At 38.2% G+C, this 11,366-nt stretch overlaps 1 pseudogene; it reads right to left on the reverse strand.

Moving 5' to 3' along the window:
- Window positions 1–9,107: 9,107 nt before the first annotated feature.
- Window positions 9,108–9,571, reverse strand: LOC144380909 (large ribosomal subunit protein uL23 pseudogene; annotated as a pseudogene).
- Window positions 9,572–11,366: the final 1,795 nt, after the last annotated feature.

The raw sequence follows: 11,366 nt of genomic DNA on the forward strand, positions 1-11,366 counted from the left end.
AGCAGAAACACCTTAGAGGTTCTGGGAAGAGAAGGTGGTGGTCCTCTGTGCAAATGGGTAGAGAATGTGGAACTAAGCAGAAGTCAGAGACAAGAGCTGAAGTCTGAAACCAAGGAGAAGATGTTTAGGTAGAAGGTGACATCTCAGATGACCTAGGGGGAGGGAGGGTGAGAAAGGGGACCAGGAGCTAGGGCTCCATCTCTCCTTCTTCAAGCTTCTGGTGTTTATTCCTGACCCTAGCAACCAGGTCTTTATTCTGTCACCGCACTCTAGTAGCCTATCTCCAGCTTCTGTTTCTTTTTGTCACAATAGAAGCCTTAAACACCTGCCCAGTGACTCATGAATCAAAACCAACCTTGAGCGACTTCTACTCTTCACCCCAGAAAGATCTTTATGCCAGTCCTTTCCTTCCCTACTTTTCTAGGTTTTTATTCAACTCACTCTAACTGTATTCAATGACTTCCCTAAATCATTTCCACTACTTACAACCCCAAACTCAATGGCAGTATGTTCATTTTACCACCTAAGTGCATGGTGTGAGAAATCTTCCCTGGACTTTCCACAGCAGCTAGAACTTTATTGCTCCCATTCTAGGAGACATGTTGCCATAAAAGAAAGTTGTCATTACAAAATAGAACCCAAAAAGTGCTTCATGTTTTTGTGAGTTTAGAGAAATAATGTCAGAAATCGCTCCATTCAAAAATATTTCACTGCAGTAAAAAGAGAATATCTGAATGCTTCCTTAACACAGTTACAAACTGGGACTTTTCTTGGCTTCAAATACAGGCATCCTTTAAGACAGGCTTATAAGCTTGCTCCTGATTCATTTACAGGTGCTATAAAATTTTAATCATTACTTTCCACAAGAATTTGCTAAAAATAGCATAATTTATCTGAAGCATTTGAAACAACTAAATCCTGTAGTGGGCTATGTCTTTTTAGCCTTAGGAGTCAGGACCTTGAGACTATTAAATTCAAAGAAAGTATTCCTTAAGTGAGACTTTTTCTTGGCCTTCAAAATCTTACTAGCAAGCCCTTCACTAACTACAAGTTTGCTTCCAATCTAAAGGGGAAACTCATACTTTAGTAGGTTTTTTTTGGGGGGGGGGAGGGAGTTGCCTTAAAGAAAAGAAATGTATGCTTTTTTCTTTCATAGCTACCAACTCACTCTGCCTTTAATTTCCCTGAGCCTCATGCTCATCTTCCAGCCAGCTGGGCTCAGAGCCCTTGCGTCCTGGCTGTCACAGAGAGAGCAGTGCTGGTCTTTCTTTTCTACTTGAAGAAGGAGCACATTTTCTAATTCATACAATAATACCACAGAGGCTACCAATTGCCCTTACGCTTTCATTCCATGTCTTAAATTCCAACTTTTGTCGCTATTTCCCCTTTGACTTAAACCATCATTTAAGACAATGTTTTAACCTTCAAAACAAGGGAGGGTTTTTTTTTCTGATTTGGTAATTAATTTCTAGCTTTATTGCTTTGTAATCAGAAAATAAAATATTTCTACCTTTTGAAATTGATATTTTCTCTTTAGCCTAATTATCAGTGTTCACTTGTGTTTCATGGCTACTTGAAAATAAATGTATTCTTTAATATTGTGCTTGTGGCTTTTGATACTTTTGGACATAAATCTGATATTACCTTTGTTTTTAATTTTTATGGAAACTGGTTTAAAGATGGCTTGCTCAAGATACCGAGATTTTTCTTCATCAAAAGAGGATTTAAATATTTCCTTCCTCCTTACAAGTATAATGAATTTCAAATAATATTTCTGTTAGTTTTACTGAAATTTGAGTTTACTATAGATGCTGAAAGATATCTGGAGTGGGACACCTGGGTGGCTCAGTTGGTTAAGTGTCTGCCTTTGGCTCAGGTCATGATCCCAGGGTCCTGGGATTCAGCCCCAAGGTCAGGGTCCTGGGATTGAGCCCCCCTCCCTGCACATTCCCCCGCACCTCCCCTTGCCCCCCCCAGCCCCCCCCTCGTAGGGCTCCTTGCTCAATGGGGAGCCTGCTTCTCCCTCTCCCTCTGCCCCCAGCTTGTGCTCTCTCTCTCCCTCCCTCTCCCCCCCCCAAACAAATAAATAAAATCTTAAAAAAAAAAAAGAAGATATCCAGAGCAGCTTCTTTTTTTTTTTATTGACCCATATTCTCAGTGGGTAACTATGAAAATTAAACAGATTTAGATTGTCTTACAATTGCTGTCCACTAAGTTTCCAATAGCTTAATGACTTATAAAAAAGAAATGCTAAAATGAGTCAGAGAAAGACAAATACCAAATGATTTCACTTATATGTGGAATTTAAGAAATAAAACAAATGAGCAAGGGGAAAAAAATAAGAGAGAGAGAGAGAGAGACAAGCCAAGAAACAGACTCTTAACTATAAGAACAAACTGTTACCAGAGGGGAGGTGAGTAGGGGCATGGGTGAAACAGGTGATGGAGATTAAAGAGTACACTTGATGTGATGAGCACTGGGTGTTGTATGGAATGTTGAATCACTATATTGTACCCCTGAAACTAATATTACATGTATGTTAACTCTATTGGAATTAAAATAAAATAAAATAAAAATGTTTAAAAAATGCAAAAAGCTGTTCCTAAAATATTAGAAGAAAACTTGTATAGAATTTTCTCTCTCTTTAAAACCAGTTTGCCTTGGGGGTCCTGGGTGGCTCAGTCGGTTAAGCATCTGCCTTTGGTTCAGGTCATGATCCCAGGATCCTGGGATCGAGTTCCAAGTCGGGCTCCCTGCTCTGCAGGGAGTCTGCTTCTCCCTCTGCCTCTCTCTCTCTCTCTCACGAATAAATAAATAAAATCTTTTAAAAAAATGGTTACAATGATCAATACAGAAAAATAAAACCAGTTTGCCTTAACAAAAGCATAAATTATATCACAGTGTACGTGATGTCAATAGGTCTTACTGCTGGCAATGTTAACCTTGGTCACTTTATTAAGTGGTATCTGGTATCTGCTGGATTTATCCACTGTAAAGTTACTCTTTCCCTTCATAATTAACAAACATCACAGAGAGATATTTTGACACTATGAAAGTATTCTGTTTCTTAAACTTTTGCCTCTACAGCATAATTTTAGTGTACAGAGGTGGATTTTTCCTGCAACAATTATTACAGTGGTGATCTAATGGTGATTTTCTATTTCTGTCATTCCTTTTATATGTGTTGATTGGAATTATTTTGTAAAGAAGAGCTGTCTCTTTTCCTGTATTTACTTATTCATTCATTCAAATATGTGTTTATATATGTGTGGACTCCCAGATATTTATTTTATTTTGGGGGTTATAATTGAACACTGTAATTTATTTTCTTGCTCAAATATATAAGAATAATTTTATTTTATTTTTTTAAAGATTTTATTTTTATTTATTTGACAGAGAGAGAGAGACAGCTAGAGAGGGAACACAAGCAGGGGGAGTGGGAGAGGGAGAAGCAGGCTCCTGGCCGAGCAGGGAGCCCGATGCGGGGCTCGATCCCAGGACCCTGGGATCATGACCTGAGCCGAAGGCAGACGCTTAACGACTGAGCCACCCAGGCGCCCCAGGAATAATTTTAATCTGATGAGATTTTTTTAGTATAATGACGTATATTTTTATTTTGTATAATTGTTCTAATTCAGTAGTTGCATTTTGTTTTGAAACCAAAGCAATAGCTGATTAATTCTATTTAAGGATCTTTATCTTCACAAGGGAATCTAGGCAGGGTGTGATTTTAAACATGACTTGTATGATTGTTTTTGTATGTAGTTGTGTACTTGTATGTAGCCAGTTAGAAGAAAAAATGTCTAAAGTGTGAAATTTTTATTAAAACAAGCAAAATACAGATACAACTGGATCGGTCTAAGTAGCCTTGTTCCTCTGCGTGGCCTCTTTTCTTGGACCACCAGGTGGTGCTGTTGGCTTTCAACATTACAGAAGTTGCTGGAGGTTTTTTTTGTTTGTTTTTTTAATGTCCAACTCAGAATTAGTGATATTGCAGAGATAGTCTCATCCAGTCTTTTTTTTCTTCCAGAATTTAAGAGTGGTGATTCTAAGTGTCTTGCCCAGAGTTACAGCTAGTTATGATGAGACTTGGGATTAGAGTTAAACGTGCAGGGGAGGCAGGTTCAGCAGATCAGGAGGCTGTGGAAGAATTTTTAAATATCTGCTAAGTATTACATGAGAAAGGGGTTATGTGGAAAAGCAGGTTTTCAAAGCTGTCGAGACTGGTTTGTTTTACAAGATGTTGGCAAACAAACCTATGTAACAATAATGGCATTTCAGATGGGCAAAAATGTGACCAGAAACTGGCAAGAATCTAACCTTGTATTTCCCTCAGAAGCAATACCTAATTCAATGTTGACAGTGACTTTATAGAACATTACTGCAAAGGACAAGATTTGGCTATATATAGAAATAACAACAACAAAAATGTGCAAAACTTACATTCTGAAAACTACAAAGTATTATTGAAAGAAATTAAAGGAGATCCAAACAGAAAAACACCTCACGTTCATGCATTTGAAGACTTGAAGTTGTTAAGACAGCAATACTTCCCAAATTGATCTGCAGAGTCAGCACAATCTCTTTCAAACTCCCAGCTCCCTGTTTGGCAGAAATTGACAAGCAGATCCTAAAATTCGTATGGAAATTCAAGGAATCCAGACTAGCCAAAACAATCATGAAAAAGAAAAACATAGCAGGAAGACTCACATGACCTGATTTTTTTTTAAAGATTGTATTTATTTATTTGAGAGAAGAGAGAGAGAGAGAGTGCACAAGTGGGGGGGGGGCAGGCAGAGGGAGAAGCAGGCTCCCCGCTGAGCAGGAGGCCAGATATGGGACTCGATGTGGGGCTCGATCCCAGGACTCCAGGATCATGAACTCAGCCAAAGACAGATGCTTAACCAACTGAGCCACCCATGTGCTCCATCACATGACCCGATTTTAAGACTTACTCTACAGATAAAGTAATCAAGACAGTGCGGTATTGGTGAAGGGATAGACACATAGATCAATGGAACACAATAGAGAGCACTGAAGTAGACCCACACAAATCCAACCAACTGATTTGTATCAAAGATACAAAGACAATTCAACAAATGGTGCTGGACAGAGTGGATATCCATGTGCAAAAAACAATAAACTTTGACACATACCTGACATCTTATAAAAAAAATTTACCTCTTTGGGGATTAAGGAATGCACTCGTTGTGATGAACACTGGGTATTATATGGAAATGCCAAATCACTATGTTGTATACCTGAAACAAATATCACACTGTATGTTAATTAACTGGAATTTAAATAAAAACTTAAAAAATTTTAACTCTAAATGGATCATATACTTAAATGTAAAAACTAAAATTTCTAGAAGAAAACAGAAAATCTGTGTACCCTACATTTGGTGATGAGTTTTTAGATACAATACCAAAAGCTTAATGCATGAAATTAAAGTTTGATGAATTGGAATTTCTGAAAATTAAAACTTTTCATTCAGTGAAAGACACTGTGAGGTGAATAAAATGACAAGCCATAGACTGGGAGGAAAATATTTGTAAATCACGTATGCAATGAAAGACCTATATCCAGAATATGAATACACACACACACACACACACACACACACATACACACTTAAAAACTCAGTAATAAGGAAACAACCCAATTTAAAAACTGGATAAAATATCTGAACAGAACATTTTAGCAAAGAAGAAAATAAGGATGGCAAATAAGACATGGATATAAAAAGATGCTCAACATCATTTGTCATTAGGGAAGACAAATTGCAAAACAATGAAATGACATGACATACCATTAGAATATTAAAACACGCACACACCAACACACACACAAACCTGACAATACCAAATGCTGTCAAGGATTTGGAAAAAGGGTACTATCTTTCACTGCTGGTGAGAATGCAAAAATGATACAGGCACTTTGGAAGACAATTTCCCAGTTTCTTATAGTGTTAGAATAGACTTATCAAAATGACATAGCAATCATGCTCCTAGGTGTTTACCTGGCAACTGTAAATGCAAAAGTAATGATGGGATTAGAAAATCACCATTTAGCAACCACCGTAATCACAATTGTTTCAACCAAAGATCATCAATGTATGATTAAAACTAATGGGTGAAAATTTGATGAGAAACCTAATATTGACATAATCTCCAAGCATCTTTCCAAAGATAGTTGTTGATAGCAAGAGGACAAAGAGTAACTTTACAGTGGAGAAACCAGGCAGCCACCACCCTAACCAAGTGATTAAAGTTAGCATCACCAGTAATGGGACAAATAAAATTTTCTACCCCTCCAGGATGGACTGAGAAAGACACAACATCACTTTTGTAGTATTCATGGCCAAAAATGCATCATCTGAAACTAAACATGAGAAAACATCAGAAAAACAAAAATTGTGGGACATTCTATGAAGTAACTGGACTTACTCTTCAGAAATGTAAGATCGTAAAAGCAAAGAAAGACTGAGGACCTGTTCAAAGGGCATCAAAAAAGTATGACAACTAAATGCAACACGTGATTCTTAATTTTTTAAAAAATTACCTTTGAAAGTCATTATTGGGACAATTAAATTTGAATACAGTCTGTAGATTGGAACCCAGACATCAATAGTTTTTAACGCTCCGCATTTCCATGTGCAGCCAAGTTTGAGAACCAGTAGTGCCCTTCTTCTGTTTTTTTTTTCTTTTAAATGAATAGGTTTGTTTATTTTTCATTAATTTATATATTTTTAAATAAAAAATTGTATATATTTAAGGTGTACAACATAATGATTCGATATATATACCTAATGAAATTATTACTATGAAATTATTACTAGTCAAGCTAATATAGTTAGCATTTTGTGTGCATGATTAGTGCACCCAGAAAGTATTCTCGTAGTATATTTTCAGGGCTCAATACAGTATTATTAAGTATAGTCATCATGCTTGTACATTAAGTCTCTAGACTTCTTCATCCTGATTTTCAGTTAGAACTCACTGCTTGCTCAGTAAGACCAGGCAGTTTCCAACTCCTGCATAGTGTCTAAGGATCCCTAGGATGCTCTGAAGACAGAGAGATCATCAAGATGACATGCTATAAACCTAACATTGGCAAGCTTTTTTTTTTTTTTTTTTAGATTATTTATTTATTTATTTATTTCTTAGAGCGTGAGCAGGAGAGAAATAGCGTGAGAGGGGAGAGGGTCAGAGGGAGAAGCAGGCTCACATTGGCAAGCTTTTATGGTAATTAATAAGACTAATGATGATGTAACTGCATTTAAAGAATTGCAGAGCACTTGAATGATGTAAATAATTAATCTTCCTTCACTATGATGTTTTTTGGTCATCAATTCTGCCTTGTTTCTTAATTTCTAAAGACAAGGTTCTATCTCTAAAGTAAAAAGGGCAAGCAATGAAATCGATTGGAGGATAAGGTTAAGAAGAACCCAAGTAGCTTGTCTCTAAATGTCAGATTTCAGTTCTCTTGCCTAACATCCTCACCCTCCTTTCTTCCTTATCTCCTCTGGGCCGAGGATGCCAGGACTTTTACCCCCTGAAAGACAGGGTTTTTGCTGGCTACACTGTACTATGTACAGTGAATCTCCAAAAAATAAGAAAGAACATTGCATCCTCACCCATCTTCCAGCTAAGGCCCTACCTCCCTTCTCTTTCCAAGCAAACAGCTGAACACCACGTCCATTTCCTTATTCCTGCTCCCTCTTCAAACCACTAGAATCTATCTGCCTTCTTGCTCCAGAACTTCAAGAAGTTCCTCAAAGACCCCCTTGCTGAGAAATCCGAAAGACAAGTTTACATCTTTACTGACTAGTCCCCTCAGCAGCATTTTATACTCTTGGCCATTCTAGACATCCAGACCTAGAACAAACATTGAAGTCAGACAGCCTGAGTTCAAAACTTGGCTTAGCCACTTACTAGACCTAATCTCATAAAGCCCCAGTTTCCTCAACTGCTCCGTGGGGATTGTGATTATATGTGCCCATGAGACAGGATATTGTAAGCAATGAGCACAGCATCTGCCTGGCACTCAATAAGCATTCAGTGAATTGTGACTTTATTTTCCTTTTTGTTCCTCCATGGCCACAACTTCTCTGATTTTCTGCTTCATTCTTGTGGCTTACTCAGGCCTTTCTATGTGCATGGTTTTCTAGATTCCCAGGAATATGCCTTATCTTTTCAAAGCCACCTTTGAATATCTCATTCTCCAGTTTTTCCATTTAAATTTCTTGGTCAGCTTCTCATTAGCTTCAGCTGGTATAGCCACCTCAGGCAGCTGCAATATCAAACAATTACTGCTAATTGTTTTATGATAAATGCCTTGGGGATAGGGCTGTTCTCACACTGTGAGCTCTTAGGTGAAGCAAAGACAAGTATTGAGAATGGGGCATTTTGGGAACTTCAAGATAGATCATATAGTGGCAATTCTAAAATAAAAATTAAAATTAAAATAGTGGCAATTCTATTGGGGCTAGGGCTTTTTTGGGAGCTCCAAACCTATTCTGCCCCCTATGGTGGTTGCTAGGTTACTGGTTTTCATAGCTACTCAAGCTGTGAGGCTATTCCAGAGCTGGTGAGTGGAGGATGAGAGTGGAGCAACTTAACACACCACAAATCTCACTGTTCTTACTAAGATTCAGTTGTTTTTGTTTTTTTTTTTTTGAAGATTTTATTTATTTATTTATTTTAGAGAGAGAGAAGGAGCAGGGGGAGGAGCAGAGGGACAGGGACAAGCAGACTCCATGCTGAGCACAGAGCCTGGTACGGGGCTCCATCCCACAACCCTGAGATCATGACCTGAGCCAAAATCAAGAGTCAGATGATTAACCAATTGAGCCACCCAGGGACCCTGAGTTATTTTTCTTGAAAACCCAGAAATAAACCCACAACTATATGGTCAATTAATCTTTGGCAAAGCAGGAAAGAATATCCAATGAGAAAAAGAATGTTTCTTCAACAAATGGTGTTGGGGAAACTGGACAACCACATGCAAAAGAAAGAAACTGGACCACTTCTTTGTTTTTTTGATTGGTTTAGTTTTGTTTTGGTGAAAAAATTTATATTGAGATTTAGCCAGCTGGACTCAGTTTAGATGATCCTAATTTTGTTGGCAACATCCAAAGCATCATAGTCAGGAACCAGTTGAATATATGCGTTCTTCTCTCCATCAGGCCTGATCAAGGTGTTGACCTTGGCCACGTCAAAATCGTAGAGCGTCTTCACAGCCTGCTTGATCTGGTGCTTGTTGGCCTTGACATCCACAACGAACACAAGTGTGTTGTTGTCTTCTATTGTCTTTATGGCTGACTCAGTAGTCAGAACCTGACGATGGCATAGTGATCAAGCTTGTTTCTTCTGGGGGCGCTCTTTCGAGGATATTTGGGCTGCCTTTGGAGACGTAATGTCTTCGGTCATCGGGATGTAGGTGATGTGTGGATCTTTTTTTTGTGACTTTGGATGTCTTTCAGCACCGCTTTCTTTGCCTTCAAAGCCTTTTCTTTGGCTTTGGCTTTGGAAGGGGCAGGGGCTTCCTTCTTTGCCTTCAGTGCCATCTTCATGAAAGGGATTGCCTTGTAAAGTAATCTCTGTACCCAACATGAGGCTCAAATTCACAACCCCAAGATCAAGAGTCCCATGGTCCACTGACAGCCAGCCAGGTCCGCCCTGGACCACTTTCCTACACCATACACAAAAGTAAATTCAAAATGGCTTATGGCCTAAATGTGAGACCTGAAGCCATAAAAACCCTAGAAGAGAACACAGGCAGTAACTTTTTTGACATCAGCCATAGCCACTTCTTTCTACATATGTCTCCTGATGCAGGGTAAGCAAAAGCAAAAATAAACTACTGGGACTACGTCAAAATAAAAAGCTTCTGCACAGCAAAGGAAACAATCAATGAAACTAAAAGGTAACCTACAGAATGGGAGAAGATATTTGCAAATGACAAATCTGGTAAAGGGTTAGTATCCAAATCTATAAAGAACTTATAAAACTCAACATCCAAAAACCAAAATCATCCAATTTAAAAATTGACAGAAGACATGAACAGATATTTCTCCAAAGAAGACACACAGATGGCCAACAGACACATGAAAAGATGTTCATCATCATTTACCATCCGGGAAATGCAAATCAAAACTACAATGAGCTATCACCTCACACCTGTCAGAATGGCTAAAATCAACAACACAAGAAACAACAGATGTTGGTGAGGACGTGGAGAACTGGAACATTGCTGCACACTGGTGCAGCCACTGGGGAAAACAGTATGGAGGTTCCTCAAAAAATTAAAAATAAAATTACCCTATGATCCAGTGATTGTACTTCTGGGTATTTACCCAAAGAATACAAAAACACTCATTCAAAGGGATGCATGCATCCCTATGTTTATAGCAGCATTATTTACAATAGCCAAGATATGGGAGCAGCCCAAGTGTCCATTGATTAATGAATGGATAAAGAAGGTGTGGTGTTTGTATATCCAATGAAATATTATCCAGCCACAAAAAAGAATGAAATCTTGCCATTTGCAACAATATGGGTAGAGCTAGAGAGCATAATGGTAAACAAAATGAATCAGAGAAAGACAAATAGCATTTGATTTCACTCACATGTGGAATTTAAGAAATAAAACAAACGAACAAAGGGAGCAAAAGAGAGAGAGAGAGACAACTCAAGAAACAGATTCTTAATTATGGAGAACAAACTGATGGTTACCATAGGGGAGGGTGGTGGGGGATAAGTTAAATAGGTGATGGGGATTAAGGAGTGCACATATCATGATGAGCACCGGGTAATGTATGGAATTGTTGAATCACTATATTGTACACCCGAAACTAATATACCACTTTATGTTAACTAATTGGAGTTGAAATAAAAATTTAAAAAGTAAAAAAAAAAAAAAAAGATTCAGTTGTTTTCCTTGAATGAATGCTCTTTGGGTTCTCACAAGCCTTTGGTTAACTTTCAGAGTTTGGCAATTCTTTGCAAGTAATCTTGTTGCTTACATAAAAGAGTGGATTTTCAGAGATCCTTATTCTGCCATTCTTAATCCAAAACCACTCACCTTCTTCTTCCTAAGCCCCAAACTGCCCTTCCTGTTTGGTTTCTCGTCTCCTTAAATGGTACCCACAGAGCTTCATGAACCAGCAATCTGGAAATAATCTTTGACTCCTCTCTTTCTCTCTCCCTCCTTCTTTGGATTCAATCAAATACCAAATCGCAACCATTCCACTTCCTAAATCTCTCTCAATCTTCCATCTCTTTCTTCTCAATTCCCTTCTCATTTACCAAGGTCCCATTACCATCATCTCTCCCTTTAACCCCTGTCTCTAATGGGTTTCC

Source organism: Halichoerus grypus, chromosome 2 (assembly GCF_964656455.1).
Source record: "Halichoerus grypus chromosome 2, mHalGry1.hap1.1, whole genome shotgun sequence".
In the NCBI taxonomy this organism is placed as follows: Eukaryota; Metazoa; Chordata; class Mammalia; order Carnivora; family Phocidae; genus Halichoerus; species Halichoerus grypus.